This window comes from Bubalus bubalis, chromosome 11 (assembly GCF_019923935.1).
Source record: "Bubalus bubalis isolate 160015118507 breed Murrah chromosome 11, NDDB_SH_1, whole genome shotgun sequence".
NCBI classification, from domain to species: domain Eukaryota; kingdom Metazoa; phylum Chordata; class Mammalia; order Artiodactyla; family Bovidae; genus Bubalus; species Bubalus bubalis.
In genome coordinates this window covers 75086989-75112788 of record NC_059167.1, presented here as the reverse complement: position 1 = coordinate 75112788, position 25800 = coordinate 75086989, and the positions used below count along the sequence as shown (strand labels likewise).

The 25800-nt window shown below is 41.1% G+C and overlaps 2 pseudogenes; both read left to right on the top strand.

Annotated features, from left to right (window-relative positions):
* Positions 1-4523: 4523 nt before the first annotated feature.
* On the top strand, positions 4524-4710 carry LOC102397834 (annotated as a pseudogene).
* A 17877-nt stretch (positions 4711-22587) lies between these two features.
* On the top strand, positions 22588-23061 carry LOC102397508 (annotated as a pseudogene).
* Positions 23062-25800: the final 2739 nt, after the last annotated feature.

Here is a 25800-nt window from a genome sequence, read left to right as displayed (position 1 = left end):
ACCACCTCACGCAGGTCAGAATGTCTGCTATCCAAAAGTTTACAAACAATAAATGCTGGAGAGGGTGAGGAGAAAAAGGAACCCTCTTACACTGTTGGTGGGAATGCAAACTAGTACAGCCACTATAGAGAACAGTGTGGAGATTCTTTAAAAAGCTGGAATAGAACTGCCATACGACCCAGCAATCCCACTGCTGGGCATACACACTGAGGAAACCAGAATTGAAAGAGACACGTGTACCCCAGTGTTCATTGCAGAACTGTTTACAATAGCCAGGACATGGAAGCCACCTAAATATCCATCGGCAGATGAATAGATAAGAAAGGTGTGGTACATAAACACAATGGAACATTACTCAGCTATTAAAAAGAATACATTTGAATCAGTTCTAATGAGGTAGATGAAACTGGAGCCTATTATACAGAGCAAAGTAAGCCAGAAAGAAAAGCACCAATACAGTATAATAATGCATATATATGGAATTTAGAAATATGGTAACGATGACCCTATATGCTAGACAGCAAAAGAGACACAGATGTAAACAGACTGTTGGACTCTGTGAGAGAAGGTGAGGCTGGGATGATTTGAAAGAATAGCATTGAAACTTATATATTATCTTATGTGAAATAGATTGCTAGTCCAGGTTCAATGCATGAGGCAGGGTGCTCAGGGCTGGTGCACTGGGATTACCCTGAGAGATGGGATGGGGAGGAAGGTGGGAGGGAGGATCTGGATGGGGAACACATGTACACCCATGGCTGATTCATGTGAATGTATGGCAAAAACCACCACAATATTGTAAAGTAATTAGCCTCCAATTAAGATAAAAATAAATAAATAAAAATATTTTCATGGCTGCAGTCATCATCTGTAGTGATTTTGGAGCACAAAAAAAAAAACAAAGTCTCTCACTATTTCCACTGTTTCCCCATCTATTTGCCATGAAGTGCTGGGACCGGATGCCATGATCTTTGTTTTCTGAATGTTGAGCTTTAAGCCAACTTTTTCACTCTCCACTTTCACCTTCATCAAGAGGCTCTTTAGTTCTTCTTCGCTTTCTGCCATAAGATGCGTCATCTGCATATCTGAGGTTATTGGTATTTCCCCCAGCAATCTTGATTCCAGCTTGTGCTTCATCAGCCCAGCGTTTCTCATGATGTACTCTACATATAAGTTAAATAAGCACAGTGACAATATACACACTCCTTTTCCTATTCGGAGCCAGTCTGTTCCATGTCCAGTTCTAACTGTTGTTTCCTGACCTGCATACAGATTTCTCAAGAGGCAGGTCAGGTGTTCTGGTTGATCACAGAGCTACAAAATTGTAGAGCAGAAGCCTCATTATAACCTCAGGGGGAAAGTTAGCACTCTTAGGTATAAAGCAGAAGTCATGATGACTGTCAGGGTCAGAAGTTGAAAACTGTACCATTGCTGCTCCCTAATCTTTCTCCTGATTTCCTTCATCTGCCCTATGTACTTGTCCACATCCTCTCCCACTTTATTGTGATCACTATGCCTGCTGGATATGGCCTGTCAAAACCAGGGACAAGTCACCTAGTCCTGCCCCGGCTTGAATTGCTTCAGGCTTCTGGCCTGACCCGGCTCCCAAATGACATGATTCCTTTCTACTCTGCACAGAGGCCTGGTCCCCTCCTTCATTCTCCTCCCAGGCATTTTCCATGTTGAGCGTTTCCACTACTGTTCCTCTTTGAACACCATCCAGCTGTCTCCCCTTCCTCCCAGTTGGCCCAGGACATTTAGATTTACAGACTTGCTCCCCCTCTTTGGGGGCTGCCCCCACCCAGCAAGCCCTCATGGCCCTGGGAGCAGGGATCAAGGAGGGAGTGAGCAAAGTTAGGGTCTACAGACACACACACACTCATGCACGGACTTTTGAATGAAGCTCCAGATGACTATAGATCGGTTTATTTTGTTCATGGCTATATCCACAGGCTCTAGAACACATAGCAGAGCACATAGTAGATGCTCAATAAATATTTGTGGAATGATGGACACAATAAATGAATATCTTACCTAGTTTTTTCTAAAAGTGTGGTTTACAGACACTTTCTAAGTCACCTAGTTTTGGTATTGTACACTAAACAATTATTCACAACCTTGAAGTTGAAAGTTATGTTATGCTTGACAGGAATTTTTAGGACTTCGAGCCCAGGAGGCAGCATCTCAAATAACCCTGAGAGAATTATTCCGAAGAGGTGAGGGAAAGCCAGGATATACAGGAGTTTTGCCACAAAGGGCAGAAGTCTGAACGTCAAAAGATTATTGTTAATTAACGCTGGACTGGAAGAAACACAAGCTGGAATCAAGATTGCCGGGAGAAATATCAATAACCTCAGATATGCAGATGACACCACCCTTATGGCAGAAAGTGAAGAGGAACTAAAAAGCCTCTTGATGAAGGTGAAAGTGGAGAGTGAAAAAGTTGGCTTAAAGCTCAATATTCAGAAAACTAAGATCATGGCACCTGGTCCCATCACTTCATGGGAAATAGATGGGAAAACAGTGGAAACAGTGACAGACTTTATTTTTGGGGGCTCCAAAATCACTGCAGATGGTGATTGCAGCCATGGAATTAAAAGATGCTTACTCCTTGGAAGGAAAGTTATGACCAACCTAGATAGCATATTCAAAAGCAGAGACATTACTTTGGCAACAAAGGTCTGTCTAGTCAAGGCTATGGTTTTTCCTGTGGTCATGTATGGATGTGAGAGTTGGACTGTGAAGAAAGCTGAGCACCAAAGAATTGATGCTTTTGAACTGTGGTGTTGGAGAAGATTCTTGAGAGTCCCTTGGACTGCAAGGAGATCCAGCCAGTCCATTCTGAAGGAGATCAGCCCTGAGATTTCTTTGGAGAGAATGATGCTGAAGCTGAAACTCCAGTACTTTGGCCACCTCATGCAAAGAGTTGACTCATTGGAAAAGACTCTGATGCTGGGAGGGATTGGGGGCAGGAGGAGAAGGGGACGACAGAAGATGAGATGGCTGGATGGCATCACTGACTCGATGGACGTGAGTCTGGGTGAACTCCGGGAGTTGGTGATGGACAGGGAGGCCTGGTGTGCTGCGATTCATGGGGTCGCAAAGAGTTGGACACGACTGAGAGACTGAACTGAACTGAACTGAACTGAAAGACAACCAAATATGTCAAGTTAAGGAATTTGGTGCTTTTCTATGCATGGGAAGATACAAGAGACTAGATACTGAAATCGTTCCTTTGAAGTGCACCTCAGCTATCTGGGGCAAGGGGCCTGTGTTTTCATATCTCGAGCTTCCTCAGGGCTTGCCATGGGGAGTGGCTGCAATCTGTTCTTTTTCTCCTTCCTGAGTACCTTCAGGGCTCACTAGCTCACCGCAGCTGGTGGCTACAATCACTGATGACTGGGACATCCTTTGTTACTGATATGGCAGGCAATATTCTATTTTTCAATATGTTTATAGAAGATTGCTGAGGGCCACCCCAGACCTCCTGAATTAAAAATTCTTAGGTTGGGTCAGGAAATTTTCATCTACCTGGCACACAAAAGTTTGAGAACAGTTGATCCAGCCCAACCCAGTCATTTCACAAAAAGGGTATGATGGCCAAGATTATAGAGCTTGCTTGCAGAAAACAAGGACTACAGCTATCATTCCATTCTTTTTCTCATTGCAAATTATTTTCATTTGTATCATCCAAAATGGTGTTGAGGTCTCAGGAAGAACTTGAAGTTCCTATGAGGAGGCCATACAACACCAATTAAAATATTTATTTCTGAAAAATAGTTGCAAAATGAAAAAAGAGAAAACCAAGAAATATGCAAAGTTCTAAAGATTATATAAAATTTTCAGGAAAATATAAATTTTAACAGTAGAATTTTTATCTTGTTCTTTTGATCCCAAATTTCTACTATTACATTTCCCTGCTCTAGTAAAGAGTAATAATTCATTTAAGTGACTTTTATTGAGTGCCACTAGGGGCTGTGTTCCAGAGCAACAGTAACAAAAAAGACAAAGTTCCTGCCCTCATGAAGTAGCCACCAGGGAAATAGTCAAAACACAAAGATAAGTATGTAATTCAGAGAGTCCTTAGTGCTATGAAAGAGAAATGGAGCAAGTTACTGAGATGGAAGGCAACAAGATTAGGATGAAAAGAGCAGAGGGATGCTATTTTATATTAGGGTTCAGGAAAGCCTCAAAGAGGGGATGGTACCTGAAGAGAGACCTGGATGAAAGAAGGAAGGAAGGAAGAAGTCAAAGGAAGGTCAAGTGCCCTGAGTCAGAAGCAGCAGACTGAGACAAAACTTCATATTCAGCTGATTTATTAAGAAAATGTATTCCAGTGTTGATGAGAGTATGGATAAAAGAGAACCCTGTGCACTGTTGATGGAAATGTAAATTGGTACACACCACTATAAAAAAAAAACTCAATGTGGCATTTCCTCAAAAATTTTAAAGTACACCTCCCACTGGACCAGGGGATGTGCTTCTACACTTGCTTTGGACCTCAGACCTCGCCTTTCTTCCAAATGGACCCCAACTGCTGCTGCCCCCACTGGCGGCTCCTGCAGCTATGCTGGCTCCTGCACCTGCAAGGTCTGCAGATGCCCCTCCTGCAAGAAGAGCTGCTGTTCCTACTGCCCCGTGGGCTGTGCCGAGTGTGCCCAGAGCTGCATCTGCAAAGGGGCCTCAGACAAGTGCAACTGCTGCACCTGATACCCAGCAGAGCCTGCCTCAGTTGTCAATAGAGCAACCATGACAAATTTATATACATATTTTTTTCACACAACCTGACCTGGTGCTACATTTCCTTTTTCTATGAGACATGTGATTTCCAGTAAAGTTGTTGACTTCAAAAAAAACATTTATTTTTGTAAGTTAAACTATCATATGATTCAGCAGTTCCACTTTTGGATAGTTATCTGAAGGAAATGAAATCACTTATCTTGAAAAGATATCTGTACTCCATATTCATTGCAGCATTGTTTGCAATATCTAAGATATAGAAACAACCTAAGTATTCATCAACAGGTGCATGGATTTAAAAAATGTGATATAGGGCCTTCTATGATGGTCCAGGGGCTGACTCCGTGCTCCAGTGTTGAAGGCTGGAGTTCAATCCCTGCTCAGGGAACTAGATCCTGCATGCCACAACTGAAGATGTTGCATGCCACAGCAAAGATCCCATGTGCCCCAAGTAAGACCTGGTGCAACCAAATAAATTTTTAAAACAATTTTTTAATTAAGAAAATGTGATATGTATGTGTACAATCGAATGTTATGAAATCATTTAAGAGGAAGGAAACCTTGCCATTTGCAACAACATGGATGGACCCTGAGGGCATTATGCAAAGTGATTTGTCAGAATGAGAAAAAAAAATGCTGTATATTTTCACTTGTATATGGAATCTAAAAAAAAACAAAATTTATAAATATAGAGAATAGATTGGTGGTCTCCAGAGGCAGGGGGTAGGAGGGTTGGAAAATTGATAAGGGTGGTCAAAATGCACAAATTTCCAGTTATAAGATAAATAGGTCCTGGGGATATAAAGTACAACATGGTGGCTAGAGTTAACAATTAATTAATCATCTTTAGTATTTGCAAGTTGCTGAGAGTAGATCTTAAAACTTTAATCAGGGACTTTCCTGGCAGCCCAGAGATTTCTTAATAACTCCACACTTCCATTGCAGGGGGTTCAGTTTCAAACCCTGGTTGGGGAATTAAGATCTCACATGCCAATAGTAACCAAAAAAATAGAAAAAAAAGTTTTATCACACACACACAAAATCATAACTATATGAGGTGAAGGAATTGCCAACATCCATTGGATTATCAAAAAAACAAGAGAGTTCCAGAAAACACCTACTTTTGCTTTATTGACTATGCCAAAGCCTTTGACTGTGTGAATCACAACTGTGGAAAATTCTTCAAGAGATGGGAATACCAGACCACCTTACCTGCCTCCTGGGAAACCTGCATGCAAGTCAAGAAGCAACAGTTAGAATTGGACATGGAACAACAGACTGGTTCCAAATCGGGAAAGGAGTATGTCAAGGCTGTATATTGTCACCCTGCTTATTTAACTTACATGCAGAGTACATCATGAGAAAGGCTGGGCTGGATGAAGCACAGGCTGGAATTAAGGTTGCCCAGAGAAATATCTATAACTTCAGGTATGCAGATGATACCACCCTTATGGCAGAAAGTGAAGAAGAACTAAAGAGCCTCTTGATGAAAGTGAAAGAGGAGAGTGAAAAAGTTGGCTTAAAGCTCAACATTCAGAAAATGAAGATCATGACATCTGGTCCCATCACTTCATGGGAAATAGATGGGGAAACAATGGAAACAGTGACAGACTTTATTTTTTTGGACTCCAAAATCACTGCAGATGGTGACTGCAGCCATGAAATTCAAAGACACTTGCTCTTTGGAAAAAAAGTTATGACCAATATAGACAGCATATTAAAAAGCAGAGACATTACTTTGCCAACAAAGGTCCATCTAGTCAAAGCTATGGTTTTTCCAGTGGTCATGTATGGAAGTGAGAGTTGGACTGTGAAGAAAGCTGAGCACCGAAGAATTGATGCTTTTGAACTGTGGTGTTGGAGAAGACTCTTGACAGTCCCTTGGACTGCAAGCAGATCAAACCAGTCCATTGTAAAGGAAATCAGTCCTGGGTGTTCATTGGAAGGACTGATGCTAAAGCTGAAACTCCAATACTTCGGCCATCTGATGCAAAGAACTGACTCATTGGAAAACACCCTGATGCTGGGAAAGATTGAAAGCAGGAGGAAAAGGGAATGACAGAGGATGAGACGGTTGGATGGCATCACCGACTCAAAGGACGTGAGTTTGAGTAAGCTCCAGGAGTTGGTGATGGATAGGGAAGCCTGGCATGCTGCAGTCCATGGGGTCACAAAGAGTCAGACACGACTGAGTGACTGAACTGAACTGAGGTGAAGGATGTTAACTAGACTTACTGTAATGATAATTTCACATCTATACAAACATCAAATCATGTTGCACACCTCAAACTAATATAATGTTATATGTCAATTATGCCTCAATTTTAAAAAATCATTATGTTGAACATCTAAAACTAAAACAATGCTACGTGCCAATTATAGCTTTATTAAAAATAAAATAAAATGATGGTCTGCATTGTTAGCCTGAATGATAAAGGAAAGACAAAAAGCATACAGCATAAATTGTAAATGTCTTGAGTTTTCTGTAGTGTATACTTTTTATTTATCTCAATTAAATTTAGGATCAATCACATGTTAAAAAAAAAAAATTAAATTTAGAAGTGGCTCATGGGAGCAATATTTCCTGATTGCTTGAAAAGAAAGAAAGGTAGGAATAAAACCTTTCCAAGAGAAACTGGTAAGGGAGCTGGGGAAACAGGAAAGAGAAGGAAGAAAGACAGAAGAGGGTGAGATGCCATGCAAAGTCTGGACTTCAGCCAGATTCTGCAGGAGACCTCTGGAATGTAGATTCTTGCTCAGAGTTTAGAGTTTATCCCAACTAGGAGTCAAAGGAGTGGGGTTTTCATACTTCTGCAGCAGTTGAGGACTGAGTGAGTTGGTGTAGGAGGAATGTAAACTCCTGGTCAATTCCTTTTGCCTTTCCCTAAGCAAGGCAGCTTTAATAATGATTTCATTTCCTTTGGCTATATACCCAGAAGTTATACTAAGCGAAATAAGCCAGACACAGAAAGGCAAATACTTGATGGTCTCACATGTGGAATCTAAAAAATTGAATTCACAGAATCAGAGAATAGAACAGTGGTTGCCAGAAACTGGGAGCTGGGGGAGGTGGGGAGATTTTGGTCAAAGGGTACAGATTTTAACTTATAAAATGATTGCATTCCAGAGATCTAACATACATCTTGGTGACCATAGTTAATAACACTGTACCTTGTACTCGATGTTTCCTAAGAAAGTAGATCTTAAGTAGATCTTAACTCTCCACAAAAAAAAAAAAAAAAAAGACTAACTTTGTGAGGCTATGGATGTTAATTAACTTGATTGTGGTAATCATTGCACAATATATATACATATCAAATTGAAACTACCAGGTAGCATTTCAGGGGAGCTTCAGGGAGCTTCAGTCCCTTATGTCTCAGCACAGAAAGAATTCAGTGAATTGCAAAGTAATAGATAAGAAGTGATTTATTAGAATAGGAATTTATTAGAATAGGATGCTTATGAGGCTTACAGATAGGGAGGTGAGCATTGCACTCTCCTGCGTACACAGTGGGTTACATTTTAATAATCAAAGGAAGAGTAGAGAGGGGGGAAAGACCATCTTCTTCCTCTTTCTTGAGTAGATATCATACTTCTGTCATCAGCTCCTCCTCCAGGTAGGGCAGGGGAGTTTTCTTATTCCTACATTATTAAGCCAGGACTGTCATGGCCTATGGAAAACTTATTTCAAATCTCAGTACAATGAAGGTCTTTACTCTGAAATGTCATCTTTCCATAAATTATTTTTTTATGTGAGCAGAGAGCATGTCCTAGGGGTCATTAACTTACTGAGCCCATTGGGTGGGATGGGGGTCTCATGCTTCCATTGTTTTATTGTTTGGGGGCCTGTCTCATGCTTATGCTGCATGGTTTGTTGCTAAGCAAGTCTGCTTGGTTTTGTGGTTTAACAAACTTGCTTTCTTAAGTGATTATTAACTTACTGTGGTTCCCCAAGGCCCCCTAAAATTCCCTGTCTTTTCTATAATCCTCTAATGGGATTTCTGAGCTAACTATTTGATTATCCCACTCTGTCCCTATCAAAATCATGTTGTTTAATTGTGAACAACAACAAACAAAGAATAATTTCTATGTATACCTGAATTGTTGTTTAAATTAAAATTAAAAATTACCATGTTGTATATCCTAAGTATGTAGGATTTTTTATCAGTTATACCTCAAAAAAAGCAATTCTAATCACCCAAGGATAGTACTCCTAAGAGAGCTGCAGGTGTTGGCTAATAAAAAGCAGGCAGTTTTATCAAGGATCCAAGAAGATCTAGGCAGAACACTGACAGGTGCAGAAACTGAAAGGTTAGGGAGGAGGGAAATGATTGGAAACAGGATTGTGACACTGATTATGAAGCAAAATCCAGCCTCTGCACCCCAAAATCAAATTAAATCTCAGAGACAGAGTTTTGGGAAAAGTACAAAAGAGTAGCTTTATTGCTTGCCAGGCAAGGGGACCACAGTGGCCCAAAGTTCTCACAACTGTGTCCCCATTTGAAGAGGGTAATTAGAAATTTTATAGTAATGGTTCAAAGAGGGTGTGATCAGTTCATAGACATTCCTCTGATTGATTGGTGGTGAAGTTAAGGAGGAGTCAGCATCATCAACCTTCTGGTTCCAACCAATCTGAGGTCTCCATGCTTGTGGACAACATACTGTAGTTAACCATTAACTCCTCCCAAGTGGTGGAGGTTTTGTATTTACAAAACAGCTCAAAGACGTTGTGTGCATACCTTGATAGAGAACCATGACCTTGCCCCAAGGCTGCACTATTACTCCTCTTAACTGTTTGTTTCTCCCTGATCTTGCATTCTCTCTCTTCTCTAATTAACAACTGTTTGAATCTGCCAGTTGAACTCAGCAAAGATCATGGAGGCTGAATGTAGGCGGTTTCCTATAATCAGAGAAATGGGGGACACAGAAAAAAGGCTTTTGTGTCCAGGAACTCCATAAGGCCCTACTCAGTATCAGTTCCCAATATTTCAGAATACCATTCTATTTTCTTTCATTAAATAAACATATTTTCAGTACCTGCATGCATGTGAAGTTGCTTTGATCATATCCAACTCTTTGTAACCCTGTGGACAGTAGCCCACCAGGCTTCTCCGTCCTTGGGACTCTTCAGGCAAGAATACTGGAGTGGGTTGCCATGACCTCCTCCAGGAGATCTTCTGGACCCAGGGGTTGAACCTGCGTTTCCTATGACTCCTGCATTGCAAGCGGATTCTTTACCACTGAAGCCTACTCAGCACCTATGATGTGCCAAATGCCATGCCAGCCCTGAGGATACCACGGTGGACAGTAGAGACACAGTTACTGTACCCTTTGACACTTATAATCTGACCATGAATGAAAACATTAATTTCAAGTACGGTAGGAAACAAAACAGGAAAATATAAATCAGTTTGTGAGTGAAAGAAGGTCTCCCTGAAGAAGTAGTATCTAAACTAAAAATGATGTAGTCAGGCATGGCTGGGCTGGAGGGAAGGTAAGCAGGGGGTGTTTCAGGAGGTGGAACCACATGTTCAAAGTCTAGGAGGCATTAAGAGTGTGGTGAGTTCAAGGAACTGAAAGAAATCTGACATGACTGAGGCAGAAAGATCAAGCAGCAGGAGGTGAAGTTAGGGATGACAGGAGTCAGCAAATTGAGGAGTAGCTAGGGGGCCAAGTTGAAGATGTAATCCAAGGACAGTAACAGGATTTAAATAGGACTTAAGTGGCTAATTGGATGTAGAAATGGTGATTGGTTGATTTACAATACTGTATTTACAATCCACCTTTCCAAGAAAAACAAAGAATGTAGGAAGAAAAAAAGTTTTGAGGAAAGTGTTTTGCCACTTTGTTGTTTTTAATTAGTAGTTTGATTAATTTAATACGCTTATTTTGATATTTCAAAAATATCTGAAATCTTGAGTTTTGTGTAAAGATCTCATTTTTGTTTCTCATGTTGCTGCTGCTGCTGCTAAGTCGCTTCGGTCGTGTCTGACTCTGTGCAACCCCAGAGATGGCAGCCCACTAGGCTCCCCCATCCCTGGGATTCTCCAGGCAAGAACACTGGAGTGGGTTGCCATTTTCTTCTCCAATGCATGAAAGTGAAAAGTGAAAGCGAAGTCACTCAGTTGTGTCCAACTCCTAGCGACCCCATGGACTGCAGCCTACCAGGCTCCTCCATCCATGGGATTTTCCAGGTAAAAGTACTAGAGTGGGTTGCCATTGCCTTCTCCATTGTTTCTCATACATATACAAACTTATATATACACATATGAAAAAATGTGTACAAAATTGTAGCAATGGGTTCCTCTAGAAAGTAGGACTACAGAAGGTTTTCACTTCCTACTTTAGGTGTTTCTGTATTTCTTGGATTTTTATGAATATATGTTTTTTACATAATGATTTAAATGTTATGTACAATAAAGCTCAAAAGTGAGAGAAAAGGAAAATAAAGGAAGACTTTTTAAAGATGAATGCTAGAGAGAAAATATAGAAGAAATTATTAAGAAATCACTCTTTTGTCACAATGTGATAACTGATTCAGGTGGGAATCATCAGTGGATGTTAAAAAATGGTCCCAGTTCTTCTGTTAACCAAACCTCTTGCAATGTGACTTTGATGGTCTCCTATAAAGAGATGGAATCTATTTTCCCTATCCTATGCATCTCAACTGAGTCCTGATGGCTTAGACAGTAAAGAATCTGCCTGAAATGCTGGAGACGCGGGTTCCATCCCTGAGTCGGGAACATCCCCTGGAGAAGGGAAGGGCTACCCACTCCAGTATTCTTGCTTGGAGAATTCCATGGACAGAGGAGCCTGGTGGGCTATATACAGTCCATGGGGTTGCAAAGAGTCGCTCACAACTGAATGACTAACATTTTCACTTTCATGCATCTCAGCTGGACTTGTGATTTGTTTTGATCTATAGAATGTGGAGGAAGTGACAGTATGTCAGTTCCTAGCCTAGTCCTCACATATTTCCACTTGCTTTGTTGGATCCCTACCAATGTCATGAGAATAATCCAGGCTAGCCTACTGAGAGACTTAAGGTGCCACTGGCAACAGAGCATCAACACCCAGGAGCTGGGCCACCTAGCCAAACCACAGCTGACCACAGATAAATGAAGAAGTCCAACTGAAACCAGGAGAACTACTTTCCAAACTCAAATTTCGAATCCCCAGAAGTCATGAGCTAAATAATCGCTTGTTTTAAGCCACTAAATTTTGAAATGGTTTGTTATGCAGCAATAACTAACTGGTCTAAAACAACTGATTGGTTACTGATTATAAAGATGAAAATATGTGATCTGGTATTCACCATCTTAACTCTCACTAACACTGGAACAACCTGACATTACTGTTTCCTTAGGTGACACAATATCAAATACACAACATTAACTATGATATATTCTTGTCGAAACTGTTAAAATGAATATAACCAAGCCTCTAAACCTCCCAATGAAGTGTACAGGAAATACAGGGGAGAGAAAAACAAATGATGTGGCATCATGAAGAAATAAACAAATCAAGAACCTGAGAATTTTACAAAATGCTTGGCCTAGACCTTTTAAAAAAGAAAAATGTGTCATAGAAATAATGTCTAAAAAGACACAACAGTTTTGGGGACTGGTAAGCCCAAGATCAAGATTTGGTGTCTAGTAAGAGCCTGAACCTGGATCATATTCAGCATTCTTCTCATTGTGTCCTCACGTAGTGGAAGGGGCAAGAGAGCTCACCAGGGTCTCTTTTCTAAGGGTGCTAATCCCATTCATAAGCGCTCTACCCTTATAACCTAATCACCTCCCAAATTCCCCACTGCCTAATACTGGCACACTGAAGGCTGGGGCTGCAACACATGAATTTTTGAGGGAACACAAACATTCAGTCTATAGCACCAGCCAACCCACAGAATCATGAAAAATAAATAATTCTTGTTGGACTAAGCTTTGGGATGATATGTAACACAACCATAGATGACTAAAACAGATAATCTTCAGAAAAATCCTATGAGGTAATTGCCATTATTATCCGCATCTTCTGTATGAGAAAACTAATGCTTAGAGAGTTTAAATAACTTGCCCAAAGTCACCAAGTTCGGAAATGGCAAAACCAGGAATTAAATGCATACTGGTCTCATTCTAAAGATTAACTCCCAAGTATTATCACGGAGCTTCTTACTGAAGCCGATCTGTGCCCTACAGTATAAAATAACCTCTGGACATGAACTTGGGCATACCCCAGGAGATGACGGGGGACAGAGAAACCTGGCATGCCACAGTCCATGGGGTCTCGAAGAGTTGGACACGACTTGGCGACTGAACGAAACAACAAAAAATGACATCTAGTTAGAATCAAAAACATCTAGAGATAATGTATTCCAAACACGTACCAACTAATGCCTTCACTGTAACCATGTTTGTCACCTGGAGGCAATGTCTCCAAACACAGGGCTTCTATTCAGAAAATAATTTGTCGTCAATAGCCTTATTAGTGTTCACCCCAGGCAGCGCTGGAGCCAAGGGGGGTGCAAAGACTTTTATGAAAAATAACCACCTCCCATGGAGAGTAAAGAGAGGAGGGATTTTCATTAGGACCAAGCTTAAAAATGAACATGTGGTCTCAATCAGTTATCATGGTTCAGAAGAAAGAAGTTTTTGATGAAAGATTAAAAACAAACAACAGAAAAGATGTTCACCATCACTGGTCATTAGAGAAATGCAAATTTAGACCAAAATAAGATATGACCACACATCTACTAGAAGAGCTAAAATAAAATATAGCAACAAGACCAAATGCTAATGAGGTTATGTGGAACAACTGGATCTCTTGTACATTGCTTGTGCAAATGTAAAATGGACAGCCACAGTTAGGCAGCTTCTTATAAAGCTAAACATACAACCCCACCAGCAATCACACTCCTAGGCATCTACCCCCAGAGAAGTGAAAATTTATGTCAACACAAAAACATGTATGTGAATGTTCATAATAACTTTATTTATAAAACCAAAACCTGGAAGTAGCTAAAATGTCCCTCAGTAGAGAATGAAGAACATATGTAACTGAATCACTTTGCTGTAAGTCAGAAACTAATAAACATTGTAAATCAACTATGCTTCAATTAAAAATAAATTAGTTTTAAAAATGAAAGCAAAAAGATTTGAGTTTTCATTGTCTTCAGATGTATACCCAGCAGTGGAATTGCTCGATCATATGGTAGTTCTCGGAGACGGCAATGGCAACGCACTCCAGTGTTCTTGCCTGGATAATCCCAGGGAAGGGGGAGCCTGGTGGGCTGCCGTCTATGGGGTCCCACAGAGTGCAACACGACTGAAGTGACTTAGCAGCAGCAGCAGCGTGGTAGTTCTACTGTTCGTTTTTTGAGGAAGCTCCAGATTGTTTTCCGTGTGGCTGTACCGTTTTACAATCCCACCAACAGTGTACTAGGGTTCCCTTTTCTCTACACCCACTCCAGAATTTATTTGTAGATTTTTTTTTTATTTTATTTTTAAACTATTTGTAGATTTTTTGATGATGGCCATTCTGACAGGTATATGAGGTGACCCTCTTGGTCTGCAAAGTTTCTGCTTAGTCTGATGGGATTCCTTTTGTGTGTGTGTGTGTGTGATTAAGCGTTGGAATTTGAGTTTTCTTTTGGGATCCCCTTATGTATGACTCTTTGGTTTTTCTCTTGCTGCCTTTAGGATTCTCTGTCTTTAACTTTTGCCATTTTGATTATGATGTGTCTTGGTATGCATCTGTTTGTGTTCATTTTGTTTGCGACCCTCTGTGCTTCCTATCGGAGAAGGCAGCCGATAGGAGGAGCCTGGTGGGCTGCAGTCCATGGGGTCGCAAACAGTCGGCCATGACTAAGCGACTTCACTTTCACTTTTCACTTTCATGCATTGGAGAAGGAAATGGCAACCCACTCCAGTGTTCTTGCCTGGAGAATCCCAGGGGCGGGATCCCAGGGCTGCCGTCTATGGGGTCACACAGAGTCCGACACGGCTGCAGTGACTTAGCAGCAGCAGCAGCAGCCTTGCTTCCTATAGCGCTTCCCTTATAGCTCAGTTGGTAACGAATCTGCCTGCAATTCAGGAGACCCGGGTTCGATTCCCAGGGAAGATCCCCTGGAGAAGGAAATGGTGACCCGCTCCAGTACTCTTGCCTAGAAAATCCCATGGAGGGAGGAGGAGCCTGGTAGGCTGCAGTCCATCGGGTCAGAAAGAGTCAGCCACGACTTAGCGGCTTAAGAAGTACTACTGCTACTACTACTACTAACTACTACTACTACTAATGTGCTTCCTGTACCTGCATATCTCTTTGCTTCCTTAGGCTTGGAAAGTTTCCAGTCCTAATGTCATTGAATAAAGTTTCGACCCCATTCTGTCTCTCTTTTCTCCTTCTGGGTCCCATACAGATATTGATATGCTTGATGTGTTTCCAAGGATCCTTTAAACTCTTTCCGGTTTTTTTGTTGTTGTTGTTGTTGTTTTTGGTGTGTGTGTTTCTTTCTGCTATTCTGGTTTCCACTGTTCTATCCTCCAAATCACTTATGTGTTCAGTATCACCTAGTCTCCTATTTATTCCTTCTAGTGTGTTTCAATTCAGTTCAGTTTTCATATTCAGCTCTCACTGGTTCTTTTTTACATTTTCTCGATCCTTATTAAAATTCTTGCTGTGCTTATTTATTCTTTTCTCCAATTCAGTTAGAATTCTTATCACTAATGCTTTGAATTCTTTACTTAGTAAATCATTTATTTGTTTCATTAGTTTATTTTTTCAGGGCTTTTCTCTTGCTCTTTCAATTAAAAAAAAATTCTTGTTTTCTCTCTCTTTTTTTTTAGCATGTACCTTTTTAAAATCTTTTTATAATAACATGTATCTACCATCTTAGTATTGCACAGTTTCATTGCCTGAAAAATCCTCTGAACTCCATCATTCATTCCCCTGCCCTCCCTATTCTCATTGTTTTTTTTTTTTTTGGTCTTTCTCTGACTCTATGAAATTAGGTGAAACAGTGAACTGTTAGTCTTGAAGGGGGTCCTTATACAGGAGCTTCTCTATACAGCCTGTTTGTGCCCAGTGGCTTTGGTGAGAGAGCTGGATTTGAGGCCACATCTTTCCTCAGGGTATGCTGGCAGCTAATCACCTTGGTAGAAGGTGGGGCTGGCGATGGAAGGGCTAGGGTCTGAGCCAGGTGGGAAGTGGCTCTGCCCCTCTGCTTAGTGGCTATCACTACCCTATCGGGGCGGGGTCAGGTCCCAAGTTTCTGGAGCTGAAACCCTGAGGGTCTGGTCCCAGTTGGCTCTGTTCTCTTTAAGTGTATGTTCTGCTTCCTCCCAACAACAGCACCCTCGGCCTCAGAGGGGAGCAGTGTTGGAATAAGAGGAGCCAGTGTGGGTATTCATTGAGAGTGGGGCATGGTGGTGGTGGTCTAGCACCATCAGAGACGTGGTCTAGCACCATCAGGGACATGGTCTGCTTCTGATGGGCTACCGTGCAGTTACCAACAATGGCTGGCCCTCCCTGTTCAGACTCTGCTTAGGATTTGAGCCACCACGGCACCTCATGGCCAGGGTTTTTCCTCCGTAATGGCAACCCTCACTCCAGTGTGGAGCTGCAACGCAAGGCAAATGGTGCTGGAGCATTCACTTGGTTCGGGTTGCAGGATGTGCCAGAGTGTTCATTGAAACCAGTCGGCCAGCCACATGGTTTTCGATCTGCCTTTTCCACCCTGCTTTGTTGATTTTGTTTATTTTTGTTTTGGCTGCATTGTGTGGCTTGTGGGTCTTAGTTTCCGGACCAAAGATTGAACCCAGACCTCAGCAGTGAAAACAGACAGTCCTAACCACTGGACCCCACTCTGCTATGGAAGCAAGCAAGCTTTCTGCTAGTCCCCAGTTAGTTTTCAGTGAGAACTGTTCCCCATACAGATGGATTTTTTATGTGTTTGTGGGGGGAGGTGAGTTCCATGTCCTCCTATTCTGCCATCTTGATTCCTACGCCTCTAATTCTTTGATCATTTATATTCTATTTTATGTCTTCTGATTGTAAGCCACAAGATAATTTTTCAAACTCTGGCATGAAAAAGCAATAAATACTACTATGCGTTTAGCCAACAGTAATAATTACGAAATACTTTCCCTCAGACACTGTGCTAGGCCTAATGGATATGATAATATTGAATGCATGCTTTGCTTTGCCTCTTCACACATTCCACTACTGCCTCACATAGTACCTAACCTAATTCTCTCCCATTAATCATTGCTAGTTCTTAAATATTTCATCAAAATTTAAATGGTATTTCTAAGTGAAAATGAAGGCAGGAAACAGAACTTTTTGGTTATCACCAGAAAACTGGCAAGCTTAGGATGGTATTAACAAAAGGGAGTGGCTGCAGGAGCAGCTAACACTAGACGGGGGGACGTGAGGAAGAGTGGGGGTATGTGCCTCAAGCAAAGGAGTGACTGGACAGCAGTAACTATTGGTGATGCCAAATTTAAGACTGTTTACTTTATTCTGACCCAGTCTCACTCCAGCAACTCAGATTTATACCATTATTTTCAGGAAGGATTAATGCAAATATAACACCAAGGCTGGTTGCTCAGATAGCAATGGTATCTGCTTAAATGCCAAAGATATTCTTCTACGTAGTGGCGTGAAGTGAAGTTGCTCAGTGATGTCCGACTGCGATCCCAGGGACTGTAGCCCACCAGGCTCCTCTGTCCATGGAATTCTCCAGGCAAGAATACTGGAGTGGGTTGCCATTTCCTTCTCCAGGGGATCTTCCTGGCCCAGGGATCGAACCCAGGTCTCCTGCATTGCAGGCAGACACTACCATCTGAGTCACCAGGGAAGTCCCCATGTAGTGGCCTGCTGCTGCTGCTGCTGCTAAGTCGCTTCAGTCGTGTCTGACTCTGTGCAACCCCATAGACAGCAGCCCACCAGGCTCCGCCGTCCCTGGGATTCTCCAGGCAAGAACACTGGAGTGGGTTCCCATTTCCTTCTCCAATGTAGTGGCCTAGTATTCTCTAAAGCTCACTGTGAATGCAGATCTCAACGTAGTCACTCAGGTATAGTGATTGATGGCCATTATTCCAGGTCCCTGGATTTAAGTGACTCATGGAGAAATAGGATATGTCTGAGATCTGCATCAATTATTGATTTATTAAAAATTTGAGACTCTCAAACACCAGAAAACATTTAATAAACATAAGTACACTCAGCACTATGGTACACTCAGGACCACAGAGATGGAATCACCTCTTTCCCCTTGCTCACATGTGCCCTTAAGCAGTAAGCTCCCCTTTTGAAACTTTTTTTCTCATCTTAAACCTGTCTTGAATATTCTTGAATATGTTAAAGTTTAACTGTGATTTTTTTTTTCCAGTCTCTAATCACGCCAAGGACTTTCTGTGTGAACCTAAAATGAAGACATAAGAACTCTGCTGTCCCTATCAAGGAGAAGTCCCACCTGTTAGCTACCTTAAAAAAAGAATCTGCCTTGGTATTAAATAAACTTCTTGCTTATTGAGATTGTGTAAAATGGTTTCATATAAAGCCTGACTGAAGAATAAGACAGAACTGGGAAGCTGGAATTCAAGTTCCACAATCACAATAGAGACTGTGTTCAACACACCCACGTATAGATAGATAGATAGATAGATAACATGGTGTCTAATAGATGTATGTGTGTGATCAGTGGCTCAGTCATGTTCGACTCTTTGCGACCCCATGGATTGTAGCCATCCAGGCTCTTCAGTCCATGGAATTTTCCAGGCAAGCATACTGGAGTGGGTTGCCACTTCCTACTCCAGGGGATCTTCCTGACCCATGGATCAAACCAGTCTCTTGCGTCTCCTGCACTGGCAAGCAAATTCTTTACCACGGCACCATCCCATAGGTGTAGCTTAATAAATATTTATTTTACTAGATTGAAAACAGAAAAGATAATGATCAGAATTCTTTCTTGATTTAAGGCACCTCTGAAGCAAATAGACTTAAGTGATTTAAGGCATCACTGACTCGATGGACATGAGTCTGAGTAAACTCCGGGAGTTGGTGATGGACAGGGAGGCTTGGCATGCTGTGATTCATGGGGTCGCAAAGAGTTGGACACGACTGAGTGACGGAACTGAACTGAAGCAAATAGAAATACACCTGATCGCACACTCCTAATCTTGATTTCTCTACCAGATGTGCACACTACTCCAAAATCTTTATCTCCATCTTTGAGCCCCAGATCCACATTTTTAAAGGTCTACTAGACAGTCCCACCTGGATTTGGCTGATGCCTCACAATGAATATGTTTAAATCAGGTCAACCCCAGATATTGCAAGTCTCCCAAGCTAGACCAGTGGTTCTTAACCTGTGAAACAAGCACCTAAGAGATCATGGAGTCAGTAGGGAACCAAGAGCAGGTTGCTAGACAGGGTCAGCCCCACATGTAGGCAACAAGAGTATGCATTGTCTGTAGAAAATTTAAAAACAATAATAAAACCAGCCAAAAATTACTCAGTAGTTTACTATCACTATGCACCAGCAATTCTGAACAATGTCAAAGATAAAATACTCCTCCAAAAAAAATACCCTACGGGTCCAAGTTTTAAACAATTCCTAAGGTTACTTTTGAGTTTTAAAAATATTTATTTAAACTACAAGTTGGACATTTTTATTATTTATCCTTTGATGAACACCACATTCTGCATGGAATCTAACTCAAAAAAACTCCCAGTTACACAATTACCAACTCTCATTAGTTTAGAAAGTAAGTTTGCAAAGGTTCAGAATCATCTCAGATTACTTCAAGCACCCTTCTTATCTCCAGCCCCTGTGGTAGTAGCCTCATGTTTAAATAGTAGATCTGTGATAAACAATATGGTAAGAGTGTCTTAGTTCAGGCACCATAACAAAATAACAAGGGTAGCTTAAGAAACAGAACGGTATCTTCTCACAGCTCTGGAGGCTGGAAGTCTGAGATCAGGTCCATTTACAGTGAGGTTCCAGTCACACAAAATGTGTGATTATATGTATTACTATGTAGATGTCTATAGAACTTCCGAAGTCTGGCATGCTGCAGTTCACGGGGTTGCAAAAAGTCAGACACAACTGAGCAACTGAACTGAACTGATAGAACTTCCACTGAAAGTTGCTGTGTCCTTATTTGAGTATAGCTTAAACTCCAGTACTTTGGCCACCTCATGCGAAGAGTTGACTCATTGGAAAACACTCTGATGCTGGGAGAGATTGGGGGCAGGAGGAGAAGGGGATGACAGAAGATGAGATGGCTGGATGGCATCACCGACTCGATGGACGTGAGTCTGAGTGAACTCCAGGAGATGGTGATGGACAGGGAGGCCTGGCGTGCTGCGATTCATGGGGTCGCAAAGAGTCGGACACGACTGAGTGACTGAACTGAACTGAACTACTCTTTACTAGAGGTAGGAACAAACACAAATCAGTTAGACTGCTTTAACAGTTTTGCACAATATCTTTCAGTCTCCATCTTCATCCCCAATCTCCCAGCAGTCTGACCACATGGATGTGTTCAAACCCTCATTAACTTTCTCCTGTCCCAGAGGAAGTGCTCCTTTTCTGTCTGACCTGTTCTTTCCCAACTTCTTTACAAACCACTACTTATATATCAAGATCTAACTCAAATGACCTTCTTTAGGGAATTCGCTCTTGAAATAGTTATAGAACTCACTCTACTTAATGTTGCTTTTGTTATGCTCTAAGAGCTTTTGTTTACATCTGGATTTCAGTACAGCTCATGTAATTGTGAGTGTGATCTAGTGAAGGACAGGGAAGCCTGGCATGCTGCGGTCCATGGGGTCGCAGAGAGCTCTACATGACTTAGTGACAGAACAATAATAGTGAGTGTGAGATGGTTGAACAATAAATTCTGAATGAGAGAAAAATTTTACTTTTACAGGAAAAATAAGTATATTTCTCCACAACAGTGAAACATACTGGACAATATGTTCCATAATGAACCCCAAATCACTTAGTGTCTATAGTAAACACACTCTATGTGTTTTTACTTATGATCCCTTCCTCCTCACTGTGCATGTCCCGACTTGATTCTAACAGCAGAATATGGCAAAAGTGATGCGCTATCATTCACGTGATTGTGTTACATCATAACGAAAAAGCGAATGGATTTTGCAGATGTAGTTAAGGACCACAATCCCTAATTAGTTGATTTTGAGTTAACCAATGGCAGTATTGTCCTGGGTGGGCTAACCTAAAAGAGAGCCCGGAGGTCAGAGATTCTCTCTCTCTTGCATTGGCTATAGGAATCAAGATGCCATGAATTCTACAGCCTCAAGAAAATTAATTCTGCCACCAACTGAAGCGGGTTAGATGCAGATCCTTCCCCAGTCAAGCTGAAACAGGAGGGAAGGAGGCAAGGCACACTCTTTGAAAGAATGACATAGCCCAAGGACACAACGGAAACTGATTAGACTCAAATGGATCCGAGATACCAGACAAGTCAACTTCAACTAGACTTTGATCCTCACCAAGGGAACATTTCATGCAAAGATGGGCACAATAAAGGACAGAAACGGCATGGACCTGAAAGAAGCACAAGATACTGAGAAGAGGTGGCAAGAATACACAGAACTATACAAAAGAGATCGTAATAACCCAGATAACGACGATAATGTGATCACTCATCTAGAGCCAGGCATCCTGGAGTGCAAAGTCAAGTGGTCCTTAGGAAGCAGCATTACGAACAAAGCTAGTGGAGCTGATGGAATTCCAGCTGAGTTATTTCAAATCCTAAAAGATGATACTGTTAAAGTGCTGCACTCAATATGCCAGCAAATTTGGAAAACTCAGCAGCAGTCAGAGGATTGGAAATGGTCAGTTTTCACTCCAATCCCAAAGAAAGGCAATGCCAGAGAATGCTCAAATTACCGCACAATTGTACTCATCTCACACACTAGCAAAGTAATGCTAAAATTTTCCAAGCTAGGCTTCAATGGTACATGAGCCAAGAACTTCCAGATATTCAAGCTGGGTTTAGAAAAGACAAAGGAACGAGAAATTGCCAACATCTACTGGGTCATAAAAAAAGCAAGAGAATTCCAGAAAAATATCTACTTTTGCTTCATTGACTACACTAAAGTCTTTGTGTGGATCACAACAAACTGTGGAAAATTCTTTAAGAGATGGAAATATCAGACCACCTTACCTGCCTCCTAAGAAATCTGTATGCAGGACAAGAAGCAACAGTTAAAACCAGACATGAAACAACGGACTGGTTCCAAATTGGGAAAGGAACACATCAAGCCTGTATATTGTCACCTTGCTTACTTAAGTTCTAGAGTTACAGAAGGGTAAAACTTTTAGAGTTTCACAGAGTACATCATGCAAAATGCCAGGTTGGATGAAGCACAAGCTGGAATCAAGATTGCCAAGAGAAATATCAATAAGCTCAGATATGCAGATGACATCACCCTTATGGCAGAAAGCAAAGAGGAACTAAAGAAACTTTTAATGAAGGTGAAAGAGGAGAGTGAAAAAATTGGCTTAAAACTCAACATTCAAAAAGTGAAGATCATGGCATTCGGTCCCATCACTTCATGGCAAATAGATGGGGAAACAGTGACAGACGTTATTTTCTTGGGCTCCAAAATCACTGCAGATGGTGACTGCAGCCATGAAATTAAAAGACGCTTACTCCTTGGAAGAAAAGCTATGACAAACCTAGACAGCATATTAAAAAACAGAGACATTTCTTTGCCAACAAAGATCCATATAGTCAAAGCTATGATTTTTCCAGTAGTCATGTATGGATGTGAGAGTTGGACCATTAAGAAGGCTAAGTGGAAACCCTTTTCATGAAGATGGAGCCGAAGGCGAAGAAGGAAACCCCTGCCCCTCCTAAAGCTGAAGCCAAAGCAAAGGCTTTGAAGGCCAAGAAGGCAGTGTTGAAAGGTGTCCACAGTCACAAGAAAAAGAAGATCCAGACGTCACCCACCTTCCGGTGACCCAAAACACTGAGGCTCAGGAGGCAGCCCAAATATCCTCAGAAGAGTGCCTCTAGGAGAAACAAACTTGACTATCATGCCATCATCAAATTCCCCCTCACCACCGAGTCAGCCATGAAGAAAATAGAAGACAACAACACACTGGTATTCATTGTGGATGTCAAGGCCAAAAAGCACCAAATTAAACAGGCTGTGGAGAAGCTCTATGACATTGACGTGGCTAAGGTCAATACTCTGATCAGGCCTGAGGGAGAAAAGGCATATGTTTGACTGGCTCCTGACTATGATGCTTTGGATGTTGCCAACAAAATTAGGATCATCTAAACTTAGTCCAGCTGGCTAATTCCAACTATAAAAGTTTTCACTATAAAAAAAAAAAAGAAGGCTAAGCGCCCAAGAATTGATGCTTTTGAACTGTGATGTTGGAGAAGATTCTGGAAAGTCCCTTGGACTGCAAGGAGATCCAACCAGTCCACCCTAAAGGAGATCAGTCCTGAATATTCATTGGAAGGACTGATGTTGAAGCTGAAGCTACAATACTTTGGCCACCTGATGCGAAGAACTGACTCATTAGAAAAGACTATGATTATCTCAACAGATGCAGAGAAAGCCTTTGACAAAATTCAACAACCATTTATGATCAAAACTCTCCAGAAAGCAGGAATAGAAGGAACATACCTCAACATAATAAAAGCCATATATGACAAACCCACAGCAAACATTATCCTCAATGGTGAAAAATTGAAAGCATTTCCTCTGAAGTCAGGAACAAGACAAGGGTGCCTACTTTCACCATTACTATTCAACATAGTTTTGGAAGTTTTGGCCACAGCAATCAGAGCAGAAAAAGAAATCAAAGGAATCCAAATTGGAAAAGAAGAAGTAAAACTCTCACTATTTGCAGATGACATGATCCTCTACATAGAAAACCCTAAAGACTCCACCAGAAAATTACTAGAACTAATCAATGACTATAGTAAAGTTGCAGGATATAAAATCAACACCCAGAAATCCCTTGCATTCCTATACACTAATAATGAGAAAACAGAAAGAGAAATTAAGGAAACAATTCCATTCACCATTGCAACGGAAAGAATAAAATACTTAGGAATATATCTACCTAAAGAAACTAAAGACCTATATATAGAAAACTATAAAACACTGGTGAAAGAAATCAAAGAGGACACTAATAGATGGAGAAATATACCATGTTCATGGATTGGAAGAATGAATATAGTGAAAATGAGTATACTATCCAAAGCAATCTATAGATTCAATGCAATCCCTATCAAGCTACCAACAGTATTCTTCACAGAGCTAGAACAAATAATTTCACAATTTGTATGGAAATACAAAAAACCTCGAATAGCCAAAGCGATCTTGAGAAAGAAGAATGGAACTGGAGGAATCAACCTGCCTGACTTCAGGTTCTACTACAAAGCCACAGTCATCAAGACAGTATGGTACTGGCACAAAGACAGAAATATAGATCAGTGGAACAAAATAGAAAGCCCAGAGATAAATCCACGCACATATGGACACCTTATCTTTGACAAAGGAGGCAAGAATATACAATGGATTAAAGACAATCTCTTTAACAAGTGGTGCTGGGAAATCTGGTCATCCACTTGTAAAAGAATGAAACTAGAACACTTTCTAACACCATACACAAAAATAAACTCAAAATGGATTCAAGATCTCAACGTAAGACCAGAAACTATAAAACTCCTAGAGGAGAACATAGGCAAAACACTCTCCGACATACATCACAGCAGGATCCCCTGTGACCCACCTCCCAGAATATTGGAAATAAAAGCAAAAATAAACAAATGGGACCTGATTAATCTTAAAAGCTTCTGCACATCAAAGGAAACTATTAGCAAGGTGAAAAGACAGCCTTCAGAATGGGAGAAAATAATAGCAAATGAAGCAACTGACAAACAACTAATCTCAAAAATATACAAGCAACTCCTATAGCTCAACTCCAGAAAAATAAATGACCCAATCAAAAAATGGGCCAAAGAACTAAATAGACATTTCTCCAAAGAAGACATACAGATGGCTAACAAACACATGAAAAGATGCTCAACATCACTCATTATCAGAGAAATGCAAATCAAAACCACTATGAGGTACCATTTCACACCAGTCAGAATGGCTGCGATCCAAAAGTCTACAAGTAATAAATGCCGGAGAGGGTGTGGAGAAAAGGGAACCCTCTCACACTGTTGGTGGGAATGCAAACTAGTACAGCCACTATGGAGAACAGTGTGGAGATTCCTTAAAAAACTGGAACTAGAACTGCCTTATGATCCAGCAATCCCACTGCTGGGCATACACACTGAGGAAACCAGAAGGGAAAGAGACACGTGTACCCCAATGTTCATCGCAGCACTGTTTATAATAGCCAGGACATGGAAGCAACCTAGATGTGCATCAGCAGATGAATGGATAAGAAAGCTATGGTACATATACACAAGGGAGTATTACTCAGCCATTAAAAAGAATACATTTGAATCAGTTCTAATGAGGTGGATGAAACTGGAGCCTATTATACAGAGTGAAGTAAGCCAGAAAGAAAAACACCAATATAGTATACTAACGCATATATATGGAATTTAGAAAGATGGTAACAATAACCCTGTGTACGAGACAGCAAAAGAGACACTGATGTATAGAACAGTCTTATGGACTCTGTGGGAGAGGGAGAGGGTGGGAAGATTTGGGAGAATGGCATTGAAACATGTAAAATATCATGTATGAAACGAGTTGCCATTCCAGGTTTGATGCATGATACTGGATGCTTGGGGCTAGTGCACTGGGACGACCCCAAGGGATGGTATGGGGAGGGAGGAGGGAGGATGGTTCAGGGTGGGGAACACATGTATACCTGTGGCGGATTCATTTTGATATTTGGCAAAACTAATACAATTATGTAAAGTTTAAAAATAAAATAAAATTTAAAAAAAATAAACTAAAAAAAAAAAAGAAGAAGACCCTGATGCTGGGAAAGATTAAGCCATCCTCTTAACTGAAGTATCTACCTACCTAAAAACCTGTTCC